We start from the raw sequence: 13,936 nt of genomic DNA on the forward strand, positions 1-13,936 counted from the left end.
AAAGAGGAAAAAGAAGGTGGATGTGAAGGGGCAAAGGAGAAGAAGAAGAAGAAGGAGGAGAAGAAGAAGAAGAAGAAAAGAAGGAGGAGGAGGAGAAGAAGAAAGAGAAGGAGAAGAAGAAAAGAAGAAGAAGAAAAGGAGAAGAAGAAGAAGAAGGAGGAGAAGAAGAAGGAGGAGGAAAATGAGAAGGTAAAGGTGAAGGGGATGAGGAAGAGAAGAGGAGAAAAGATACTGGATGGAGAAGGAAAATAATGGAAGGAAAAGAATGGAAGGGATACAGATAAAGAAGAAAGATTGGTTGAAAGAAATAATTTGTTTACATTGAAGAAGAAAAAATAACAAGTTGATATTTTGATTAAAATCAATTATAGACATTGTATGTAGCTACAAAATTTAAGTGTCATTTTCTAATCTGGTATAAGCTATTAATGTTACAAAATGACCATTTGGGTACAACTATTAAACTTCTGTTTAACTGTACTATATTGTTTCTCTTTGAAACAATAGAAGACTCTCAAAACGAAAAAAAAAAATCTTCCAACTGTGAATGAAATGCTCTTCCTCTCCATATCAATAACTCTGTCCTGTTGCAAGACACACAGTAATGACGCTCTTGTTTTTGCATTCGTCAGCTTCCTCACAAAACCAATTAAATAGATATTAGATCAATATGAATCTATACAGCCATGTACCTGGTATTACAATGTAACTAGCTGAGGTCTGTTCTCACTAGGCCTACATATATAGATTTGAAGAATCGTAATGGTCAACGATTACCAAAATATGTTTGTAAAAGTTTTAATAAGATCATTTCAGTATTTTAACTGACAGTGGTCTTTTCTCATTGAACACATAGGACCTGCAGAGATTACATGGAATATATTGTTACCTATTCTATAATTTGGGGGTTAGGGAGGTAATGAAATGTGTAGAGTTGTGAATAATCCAAACAAACTGTGAAGAAAATTTTCTCTTCATTTCAAGGGGGAGGGGGGACCTATCACTGACAGGCTGTAGAATGAGAAATTTGAGGAAATAATCTGTAAAGCATTGAAAAAAGGGAGAGTTTCAAGTGTGTTTAAATGTCGCGCTTACCTTTCCAGTTGTATGTGGTGTTAAACACATTACAAAACTTCCCAAATGGGTGACACATTCGCTCTGGTGACGCTTGCTCCAGACTTTATTTCATTGAAGATATAGGATTGCAATTGGGTTTTATGTTAGGTTCAGGGCTAGGTTTGGGATAGGGTGTAGTGTTAAAAACCAGGGTTGAAGTTAGTCATTCCATTAGTGTGTGGAATTTACAGTGGAGCAATTGTCTCCACCAAATGATATTCACAAACTAAAGGCCCCCTCACACCTGACCTAATGTAGGCGGACAAAGGGTGACGAATGGGAAAAATGAACAAAATGCACACGAATTCAACGAATTCAAATAAAATTTCCGTCAAATCATGCAATCAGTAACTTTTGTCAAATTTTATCAACAAACTGTAAGCGAAGGATAAATATGACATGCAAAGGATATTGATTTTTCGGTTCATCTCTGAGAAAAATTGCGGCCGAAGGCGAACGAAGGGTTGATATAACGCAATAAGATGAATGAACATTGAGCAATGGTTTGGTTAGATTAGAAACGAAGACTAGGGAATAGATCAGGCAATCTTGTTCGTTGTGTCATCATGTTGCTTCGTTACGGGTTCTTTCGAGATCGGTCCACTTTGGCAAAAGCGCGAAGAGGGACTATGCGTGACATAAACACACGAACAAAAGAATAATAACCGCTTACTAAATAAGAGATGCAAATTCAAACAGATGACCAATGATTTCTCAATTCGTCAGGAGATTTTAAACATGTTCAAAATTTCCGCGCGAATTTGAATAATCTCAGCTGCTAGTTCAGAAGGTGTACAAACTCAGACACGATTTGTAAATATGATTTACTATCAGTTACCATTGAAAACGATTTTGAAAAAATGCCTTTCGCCAGCCATCGCAAGGCATATTTCAGGCAATTTGGTTAGGTGTAAGGGGGCTTTAAGGTTTCAATCATGATTTTAAAGCTTGTGTGAACACTACTATTTGTACAGGGAGTAAACACACAATGCATCAAGGCTACTGGTTCATTTTTCTCAATAATTAATACCAGCGATGGAGTTGTGTTGTAATAAACTGACTTAATCCCATCGACTAAGGTCACAATAAAAATCTATATTTTGAACAGCTTATTGCATCAGGAGTTGCTATGAATGACACATACCCACTCCATTGTGTTTATAATGGCATCATTGTGTAGTACTGTAATTAAAAAAATATATCAATATCCCAGTTTTCCAATTCTTACAAATATTATAGCTCTTTTTTTTCTGCACAAGTTTGTGTTCAACACTGACTGTTCTCCCCTTGTCTTCTAATTTTTAAGTTTCCATTGGAGCAATTTTTGCTGGATCAAATTTGTATTTTTATTTTCATGTCTGTTCATGAAATTCTGCCTATTTTTTTCATAGGAAAGATATTAAAATATCAGTCTCTTGTTAACATCAAGCAACGGTTATCTCAGGAGATGAATGGCAGTGATCACATTTGTGTACATTTTTATCTTTAGGTGGTTTCAGACCGCCTTGAAGTTCGTCAGTTCCAGGTATTTTGGTAATTTGAAAGCAAACTACGCGTAATTTCCCCGAAAGAAAATACCTGCTAAATAGTAGGTACTTGGCGAAATTACGAGAACTTTCGCGGGGATTTTTCCAAGGTCGCAGGTATTTTGGCAATGTGAAAGCAATTTACTGGAACTTTTAGCCCAGCATGTCATTGGGCGTGGGAGCTGTGGGTGGCTGCTGGGCTAGTGATTTTGAATCTCGCGCCATGCATGCTTATCAGACCATACTGCGCATGCTCGTATCTTCAGGAACTTATCCCGAAGGGTACATTTCGGGGCGGTGTGAATGCAGGAATAATTAATGGGTATTTTTTAGCCTAAAAAAGTTCTCGTAATTTAACGGGGATTCTTATGATCGAGGCGGTTTGAAACCACCTACTGATTGGTAGGCCCTTAGGTATTCATGTCAAGAAAGCTACTCAAAGGGAAAGGGAAGATGACAGAAATGGGAGATAGCAAGACCATACTAAACAGGGTGGTGATTCACAAATACTAATGGAGTGTTGCAAGAACCTTGCAATCAATTGCAAGTCAAAATGGGTTTGAAAAAAATCAATCATATTTTACACACTTTAAAAACTCCGGTGTTGACTTAACACCAGCCCGGAATCTATATATCTATATATGTCCACACCAGATAAGTGTTGAAACAACACCAGTTTGGAATCAAACCAATGCTGTTTTAATACTAATTGGTGTTGTATAAACACCTATCTGGTGTTAGACCAAAACAAAACTGGTGTTTTTTAACACTTCTTGTGTGGACATAAAAAAAAACTCTGGTGTTAAATCAACACCAGAGTTTTTGCAGTGCAATCTACTTCTTGAAACTAGCAATTTTAATAATTTAATTGATACAATTGATAGATAAATTGTAAATTTGCATCGGGGCTTTGCAATTGATTGTAAATGTTTCATTTCAACACTCCCCTATGTGACACCTGACTCCTTGGGAAACATAGGCAGGTTTGCAAATGATCCACAATAATCATCTATATTCATTGGAAAATGATACCCCTCATTGCGATTCATAGAGAACAAACTTGAAGCCACCGGCCACCCATGAATGTAGATTAACCCATGAATAAACGCGTGCATCTCGGTGGTGGGAGAACTGGGGCTTTGATGATCATATCTGCTCTATCATTGACAAAAGATGTGGTTGCCATGGCAATATGTAATCATTTCTCATCAGTATCATCCTTCATGTGCCAACAGCCTTTTTTTTCAGATGAAAATAAACCCGGAATTATGTTATGTGTGCATCAGATGTACAGAGATGGATTCATTCCTGATGGCAGGAGGCCAGAAAAAAGCGTAACTAAAGATGATTAGATTTATTATTAATAGAGGCAACCAAAACACCTTGAGGGGAAAAATCGTGTATACTGGTAGACTATCAGTTGCCACAAGTAACAATGGGTCATGTTTTAATTTGCAGTCTGTTTAATCAACCATTTCTGCAACAAAAGTTTATTGTGAAGCGAGACAGAACAAAAGTTGATTGTGCACTGAGACAGATCCATATATAAGGAAAGATAATAGGAGATGCTCTTTCATGAAAACTGACCAATGATTTTACAGTCGCTGATACCATTGAATTTTATTTTAATTCAGTTCACTTCTTTTTTCCAATGATTAATTTAGATTGACAGTGAAATAATTTTATTTCAAATTTATTTGATTAATGTAGTAATGGTTGTTGTTAGAAGCATGATCATGATGACCACAACTTTTTAAAAACAGTTTAAAACCCCAGAACGTTTTAACCAAAATATCACTGTAACTGGTTACTTAATACTGTAATATGGTGTAGATAGGTACCGTACAGGTGGGAGGAAAACAACAATTTAATACATATCTATAGTGCCACTGTGTCAGGTCCTTCTGCCCCCGCTTGGCTTTAACTCTCCTATCGCTATGGTAACTTGTCATCACTGTAAAATCCAGGTGCAACTGTATGGATTGACTCCAGATTACGCTGAAACACCTTTTTTTTAGAAAAGGTGAATGAATTTTTTAAAGGTGACAGGAAAGTGGAGAAACCCTATCCTTCCTAGTAGCCGTGAACACGATTGGAAAGCATGGCAATTCATTTGAGTAATATTACGGAAGCTTTAAAGTGCCATCTTGATGAGATGGTAAGATCGACTTAACCTTATTATATTGACACAGTGAGATTAGTTATCATGCCAAGTTGACTTATTAAATGTTATGAGTTATCATTGTGTCATGATGACATATTACTTTACATGAGTCGATTTTGCAAGAAAACATATCTTGCCATGTCGGCAAACATCATTTTGTAAACTGACTCTTCAACGTAACATATCTTACCATGTTAAAACACAATAAAGCTTTTAAGATTCCAAGGGAGTCATTTCCATAATCTGATGAGTAAAAATGTTGAAGGTAGTGTGTCCACTTCAAACCTAGAGACAAGACCATGGTCAGTATTCTGAAGTCCTATTTAACTAAAGCCATTGGAACCAAGCGTTTTTAATCAAATCTTTGCCCATTAAGATGATCACTATGTCTACATCTACCTTAGATTTGTAAAACAAGTGTGGTTACTTCACTGTAGATATATTAAACTCAACCAATATTTGATTAGATTGTCAGTAATTTGCGCAGTCACGTTTTGCCTACGATGGCCGTATGACTAGTCAAAAACAGCCGCTTTTATCATTTTTGTACCAGCTTCTTCTGTACGGTTCACATAGAAATCCGTAAAACGGTTGATTTCGACTCACCGGGACGGACACTGGAGGGTAATTGACTGCAGCATAAGCCAATAAAATTTGTAGACCCTCTTTTGAGTAACAAAGGTTTTTCTCACTTTTCACTTCTTACACAAGACCCCAGTCCCCTCTAATACACAGGGTCGTACAAAGATGTCACCATCATGTTTGACATGACTTCCTGGCCTGTATGACATAAGAACGTAGACAGACCCAGCATGATTTCAGAGGCATGCATGGTGCGTTATTTACCCCTTGTGGCGTAGTGAAGTGTTTGTGTTGTCCAATAAGCGCTGAGACACGGCAGGAAGTGAAGAGGGCTTCATGACATGAATTGAAAAGCATGTCTTTATGCCTCTGTTACTTGCAAGATATCTTCAGCTGATAGCAGTAACGACCCCGGAAGGGTAAATTGCCGATAGGTCTACACCCGCTTCATCTATATTCCAATTGGTGTAATCCCATTCGGTCTAATCTAATTCATCAACAACCACTATGTCTACTAACCATTTTGTCTAATTGCCAGTTAGCCCATGTAATACCAGTTTGTATGATTTCCAGTCAGGCTCAACTAATTTGGTCATATATCCACTCGGCAAACACCACATAGCCTATATGGTTAGATAAACTCTTTATGAACAAGTTTTTATTTGACAAAGCTAAACAAAGAATAAGCAGATGAAGTGGAAATTATATCAACTGGGCACTGGACTAAATGATAAGTAGACCAGGGCTCCGTAACACAAAGATTAGCGATCAATCGCTAAATAAACTGACCAATCAATATCAATGTTACACGCGCGTTAGGTTTAAAATACTGACCAGGGACCAATCAATGTGATTCTTTCATATGTGCAATTCATCGCAAACCTTTGTGTTACGGAGCCCAGGTGTAGAGAAGTGTAAACCAACAGCATTGGACCAAATGGATTTATTTTAGCCCTTGTGACATTAGACTGTCTGGTTACTAGACCAACTGCTTGTAGACCAAATGAATATTAACCACCATTCCGTTGACATCGAGCATATTTCCTATGTCACTTACCCTGATGCACAGTGAAGTGTTTGTGTTGACCGGACAGGAGGTAGTGAAGGGGGCTTCATGACATGAATTTAGAAGCATGTCTTAATGCATCTGTTACTCTGGAATATAGAGTGGTCTGAAGTGATGTGCAAAATATGTGTTTAACTTAGTTATTTGGACATATTTGCTGGCATGTATCAGGCGTTTTAAGTGTGAATTTAAGTCAATTTTATATTTAACCCTGGACGAAGCAATACAAAATTTAGCATACCTTTCAATATTAAAAACATATATACCCTTACTACTATTAATTCATTGCCTTTTGGAACTAGTCGTCCCCTTAAAAACCTAATGGGTCAACTTACGAAAGTTGGTATTCAATAGGTATCAAAAGTGGAGTCGATAATTGTTATGAGATTTTCATAGATAACTTTTGAAACTGATGAATATGTTAATATCTTCATAAGATGAATTGAGGCATGTCATCTATGTCTTGTAAAAGTGGCACAAATCCCTGAATATGCATCCAAAGATAAATTTTATGAGGGGGGGGGGTCTTCAGTTTTATCATTCTCCAACCCCAGTCTTTTGTTTCAGAAATCCAGATTCCAATACATCTAGCATTATCTATTAAAAAAAAACAAAAAAACACCAATACAAAAATAATCCTTGATAAAACGCATCGTGACATGTTTCCTTGTGTCATTTTATGAGACTTCTTGGCAAGTGATACTTTCAGGATTCATAATACCCATTAACACCATTTCACCAAAAGACATCTGCTTTAAGCAATGCTGTGGTGTTTTTACAAAGTGGTGAGAGTATAGATCCATAGTTGTAAATGCATTATAATGAGCAATTTCAAATCAGATGAAAGCCTTAATCACGGTTTTCTTGAAAAGTAATTTGGTGCTACTTTGTGAATAAACAGTGATAATTGGAAGATGTAGTTTCCAACTGGGATTTCTTTAGGTTATAACCATGTCCTAAATCTCTAGAACTTAACCCAATTTTGGTGAGTCCAAATTATGATATCAAGTAACCTGTCCAGATAAGTGGGTTAATGTATCAAATGTTGTGTTATCAAAGCATACACCTGAAAAACACACAAAATTCCACACAATTATTCTTTTTAAATGTCATGAAATTTTGATAAAGATCTTGAAATCATTAAGATTTTGTTCAATCTTAAGGAGAAAAGTGCAACAGAACCAAAAAAAAAATCTAAAGTAAAATAAAACAGTTACCTAAGAAAATGATTACTTTATAATTGGTTTCAATTGGAAACTTTTGTATATGATGATGTAGGGGAAAAGCAGATAGAGAGAAAAGATTAGATTAGAACAGTTAAATCACAACCACTCATAAAATAGTGAATGGAAAGCGCGATCCTGAAAATCACACCCTTTTTCCGACATGAACAGACTGTTAAGGTTACAAGTGCGTGCTTGTAGAAAGGTGGTAGGATCTCAAAATTGCACTTATTTTTGCCCCCCTCGGGGCACTACATTAATTTTGAGGAATCGATAGCATGAGGTGAAGAGGAGAGATGGAGCCGGGAGCTAAGGGCTAACATGTGGCAGATTGGTTGGTAATTGAGGGGTAACTTTGTTAAAATTTGGCAACTGATGATCCCTGGAGGGATTAAGACACTACTTCATCACTGGGGAGATGAAAGGCTCTTCTTAGGATGATGTAGGAGAAAGAGAGAGGGAAAAAAGGAGGATAAATAAAGATGCAGAGAAAGACAGAATAACAGAGATAGGTTAATAGAAGGATAGACATACAGACAAAAATGAGAAGAAGAAGGTAAAGGGGAAAGGGTGAAAGATGGATAGACAGAAACACTGAATAAGGATAGAAAGTATATATTGAGAGAGAGAAGAAGAATATAGTGATGCACAAGTATGGTTGTGTGAGTGAGAGAGGGTGAGTGGGGAAGAGAAAGAAAGATAGATGGAGAGAGAAGGGGGAGGTAGACGGAGACAGAGCGACAGGTAGAGAGAGAGAGAGCGGTAGGAAGGAAGAGAGAGAGAGGACGAAGAAATACAGAAAGAAAAAAGAAGATAGAGACAGCGGAGAGAGGGGCATGGAGAAGAGAATGAAAGAGATGGGGAGAAATGCAGATAGTGAAGAGTATGGAAAGATAGAGAGACATAGGCCATGTTTATGCTTCCACTTTTCAGGCCAGAATTAGCGTTTCCAAATGTGATTAGTCCAAAACACGGTTGCGTCCATGCTTACTTTCATTTAAACACTGTTTCAAAATGCCGATCGTAAACTCACAAAAAGGTGTGTTTGTAAACATCGTTTGACCAGAATCAGGCTTTCTGGGGAAGTATAAACAGAACCATGATCGTTAACGTGTTTATGATCAGCGTTTTGAATCAACGTTTGAAAATGCTGATTCTGTCCTCACAATGGAAGCATAAACACACCCATAGATAGAGATGTAGATAGAGGTACACTGTACATGTAGGGATTAAACATCTCAAGGGATGAAGCAAGTCTATGTTGATTGTTTGAGATGAAAAAGATTGGCATCGGTGACAGGTAATGGTTGGAAAACATTTGCTTTTCAAATGTGAATAATAGAAATGAATCTGGTAAGATAAAAGATGTTGAAATTGAAGAGGAAAAGTACAAGTGAGACTCTTAAGATGGAGTCAGAGAGATCGGCAGAGACCAGGAGAGAAACTGCAGTTTTGAAAAGTGTTTTTCATAACACAGAAGAAGTAAAAATTGGGCTTCCTGCAATTATAACTAAAACGTCATCAATCAATAGTGCAATTTCCTCAGTTACAAACTGCCTGAAGGAAGTTTCTGTTGTTTTCGGGAAAACAGTTCTTACGATCTTCATAATGGGATGAAAAATAAGCCATTGGGTGAAATTAATTCTCTCTGACATGTTCAATAATAATCATGACAGCACAGTATAAAGCTCTCTGATTGCATCGGCCAAAATTACATTGAAAGGGAATGATGATGACTCTGTTTCAAAAGACAGGAGTTCACCTTCGGTTATGGTCATAGACATTATTCTACATTTGCTGCTCTCCACCCAAGTGTTAACATGTAATCAGTATACTTAGGTGCTAGTTACTTTCATATCTAGTTAATGACAGGCATGTATAAAGGGTGTGTTTTCGCTTCCGTTTCGGAGACAGAATCAGCGTTTTCAAACAGCGTTTCATAATCCCAATTCTTGGAGTGCTGTTTATGCTTCATTTTTCAAAGACGAAATCGCAATCTGCAGCTGGCTTTGCATCGTTATTTTCGTTAAGCAGGAAAGCGAGGTCAAATTTGGGGCACCCTTTTTTTATTTTTTATTTTTTTTCAGTGTTGTTATGGTCGACTATTATTTTAACTCTGAACAATTTATGATCTTTTAGTAATTGCATAGAGCTACTTGACATAGCCATAGAATTTCTACCATGGTGAGGATAATTAGTAAGACAAAATAAAGTGTATACATATACATAAGAAAATAATAAGACATCAATTTGTTTATGCTACTGCAGGGCTTCTGGCTCAGCAAAGTCTCCTCATTATAACTCATATGTTCCTTTTATTTAATCCCTCAACATTCATCATGAGAGTGATAGTATTTAATTTAATATTCACACATGCATGCAAGTATACATTGGTCATTATTAAAACCAGGGAGTTGAGAGGTAATTCCATGGAGGTCACTGCCTGTAATAGAACCATGCAACTGTATTTGCCTGCAGATTTTCATATCACCGGAAACATGTACCAAATGACATCATTTAAACATGTTCACGATCTTGGTCCTGCTTATTCTTACCCACAAACCTGAATTCTTGAAAAAAAATGTTTTACCTCTTCAAAAGTAAGTTTTGTGGTGTTATAAACCATTGACCTTTTTCTCTCTTTTGATATGAACTGATCTACCTTGTTATTGCATTTCTTTTTCCAAAGTGATTTTATCTTGCCTGCCATGACCAAAGTTAGGGTCAGTATCATATCATGTCGACCCTAATTTTGGTCATTCGACTGAGAATTTCGCTTTCTACTGTGTGAAATTTGCTTGCCCAATTTGGACAAGTAGTTTTGGTCGTTACTTCAAAACACTTGCTTGACTCTAACTTTTACTTGCCCCGGGCGATTGGGCAAGTGCTTATGTAGCACCCTGATCGAAAGTACCATGAACTCAAGTCTTTAATGGAGCTTGTTAATAAAGCTTTCCAAATGATTGAAGACCTGTCTAGATTATTTAGTAGTTTAAGGCCGTGTCCTACTGGCCGACAGACACAAAACGTATTCATAACGGATACTGCGGACAGGCAAACTTTTGGGGTGGCTCCATCCATTTTCATCCGTTCCAGACAATGGACAAGATGGGCAAACAATGAAATCACAGTGGACGGATACTCGATGGATAATAGAGCGTATGAAACACGTCTGCAAAGAGTACAAAACGAATGCATAATGTTTTCCAACGGATGGCAAGATTCTTTTCTGTTTTACATCCACTCCATTTGTAAGTGCAGTGGGACTGGGCCTTAACATTAAGTATAGAGTGAGATTAGAAGAAGCTAAATAAGATTGTTAGATAGATTTTATAAGTAGCATAGCGAAATGAGAAGCAATCTTTAATAAACTACACAAAGAGGTAATGTATTGAATAGATCGTATTATTACATCTGTCATTCATCATTTGTGCATTGATGATAATATAAACAATAATTTAATAGGGAGAAGGAAATGCATTTCTCTTGTAAGTACAAACATGCATTGTTGAACAACATGACATTTAGGATTCCCTTATACTGGGTACCCGGGGGCGAAACATTCGTGCATCGAACCATTTAGCTGGTCCTAAATTAATATCAGATGAGGAGATAAGGACGATAATCGCAAAGAAAAATAAAAGTTTCAAGCAGGGAGAGCTGTTGTCCTGCAGGTTCTTGCATCGACTGGATTGCGAAAACGGGGAGGTGATATTCGAGACTGTTAGGTGTGTGCTGTACGCACTGTCCCGTGTGTTTTGACAAGTCGCAAGTTAATGGAGCCGCTGTGTGGTTACATTGTATTCGGGCTAAGTAGAGTGTAAAAAGCTTGATGGTTATGGATCAAATTTCGTCAGTTATGAGTGTACATCTGCCCGGGGTTGGGATCTGCCTCAAAGAGGGTTGGAGTCGGATGACGGCAGGATTGAAGAAATTCCTTCACATGCCAAGAATAGATTGGCATCTTGTTCAAAGAAAAGTGATTATTTGAAATCCGTCTTTGCTTAGTTTGTTTTTCCATGCCATGTTTGTAAAAGAGTCAGGCAGTATGTCATTGTTTGAGTCTTGAACACATATTTTTAATAGTTTGACAAACTTTGACAAAGAAATGCTCTTGATGCATGCTGTAATTTTTTTTGTCAGCAGTTTTAGCCAAAATAATTTTCATTATGTTTTTTAATTCATATACTATACATTTTGTGGTGTGTTTTAAAGCACAACTACATCTATTATTACTTCTTATATTTTCCCTACCCCAGGTTTATCTTTTTGGGGTTTTTTTAAGAATGGTTAAAATCAATACAAACAAGTTCTAGCTTTCTGTTTGTCTACAACTAATTGGACCCCTCCCTTATCTTGCCTTTTTCCACACTTAGATTTCAAGCTACATGTAGATGTATGAAGCTTATAAAAGTCTATTATAAGTGATATTAAAGTATGTAAGTATATATTGCTGGGCTTTTATTTTTTTTTTTAATTCAGGAAAGGTAAAAAAGTTCTAGCTAGATTTTAGACGTATGACATAAGAAGCAACTGTCTTTTGCCAAGAAAGAGATTTCCAAAGAAATAAGAAAACTAAGTTCAGACAATGTGAGGTTTTCACCATTGGCATATATTTAAATTACAACTTTTTCCTGAGCTGCCCTCTATTTTTTTTTTTACAATTTTGACATACAAGGTTTTATCAGCGTACTGATGATGTATTCCCTTTGATATTCCCCCAAACGATCTTTTTATTTAAAAAAAAATATATGATCTACATTCTGTTAGTGCATTCCTTCCACCCCTCTGGTCTTAATGTCTCGATCCTATTACACGAGCCGCATTTCAGATGTCAATTTCAATATCAGAATCCTAGGGAAACAATCATTAGGCGTGATGTGGTTTTTGACCGATGTGACATGTTTGACAAGTCGAGCCCTAATCGGCAGAGAATAGCCGTGAAACATGCAACCCAGGAACCCAGTGTGTGAAAATAAATAATTGCCCCAAGCCGGAGAGTGAGAGAGGTGAATTCCAATGAAATATAGATTTAAAGAAAAGAAATTCCATTCTGAATTATTTCTAGAACAACTTGATAGTTTTCTTCTGAAAAAGTGAAAATTATTGTAACCCCTAGGTCTTGGTGTGGATCAATGGAAACAGTGTAAGCAAGAAAGTTTATCATTGTGGTTTCTTGAACTGCAAGTTCTTTTATAACAAGATATCTGACAATGGTAGCCCAAGCTTCTAGATCCTCTGCCACTGTGGCAATGACCTATAAAATCCTTCCAGTGATCTACTTAAAACAGGCCTTCTTAAAATAATTCTCAAACAAGTTTTGTTTTGAAAGAATTTTCCTAACTTTGTTTTTCATGTACCTTTACCCATTTGTTGTGGTCTGTAATTTTTTGTTTTTTTTACTTTTCATCATTTTTTCTTAGATATTGTGAAGTTTCTGTGGACACTTTGAGCTATACTTATATATTCTGCAGATTTTTGTTTATATACATGTAGTATCATGCATTTTCAAAAATTCAACAATACAATGAAAATAGGGTACGGAACACCCGTGTGACCCACAACCCAAATTTGATGAGAATTGGTCCATGGGGCTCAAGATATGACCTCATGAATATGTAATTAGCCCCTTTAAAGTCAATGTATTATTGGACTGGTTCGAAAAGTTAGGAACCGAGCCAATAATTCATTGACTTCAATGGGGCTAATTACATATTCATGAGGTCATATCTCAGGACCCCATGGATTGATTCTCACCAAATTTGGTATAAAAATGCTGAAATGCCAAATAAAGTTTTTGTGACGTCATCACTTCGGTATTCTATTGAACTGGTTACATATGTAACATTTATTGGTAATCTCATGCTTCCCATGCTTGTTTCTGAATGTATGGTTACATGCATGTCTTATATTAACTAATTCATTAGTGCCTTGATCATACAAGTGTTTTGCTGATGATTTTGTAATGTCAACTTGTGTTTTGAAATTTGCAAACTATGACAAGAGGGTGTGCTCACTATTTCATACTAGACCACTATATTAATTCATGCATCATGGTCCTTAGGAATGCTTTCCTTATAATTAGCAAATAAGTTTGTCTGTATTTTGCTTCCTATTCATAAAGGCTATAAAGTATCAATATTCATCTAATCTCACATTTGATTATGGATAACTATCTTTATGAATTGCAGTCTTTATGAAGAGTGGGTGATCTTTTATCCACCCATGTGTCTCACAATAAGAATGAGACTCCCAAAGA

At 36.6% G+C, this 13,936-nt stretch overlaps 1 protein-coding gene across 2 annotated transcripts in view; it reads left to right on the forward strand.

Annotated features, from left to right (window-relative positions):
* LOC121423646 (pikachurin-like) overlaps positions 1-13,936 on the forward strand; it is an 81,902-nt gene that overhangs the window by 14,796 nt on the left and 53,170 nt on the right. The window lies entirely within an intron of this gene.

This window comes from Lytechinus variegatus, chromosome 11 (assembly GCF_018143015.1).
Source record: "Lytechinus variegatus isolate NC3 chromosome 11, Lvar_3.0, whole genome shotgun sequence".
NCBI classification, from domain to species: Eukaryota; Metazoa; Echinodermata; class Echinoidea; order Temnopleuroida; family Toxopneustidae; genus Lytechinus; species Lytechinus variegatus.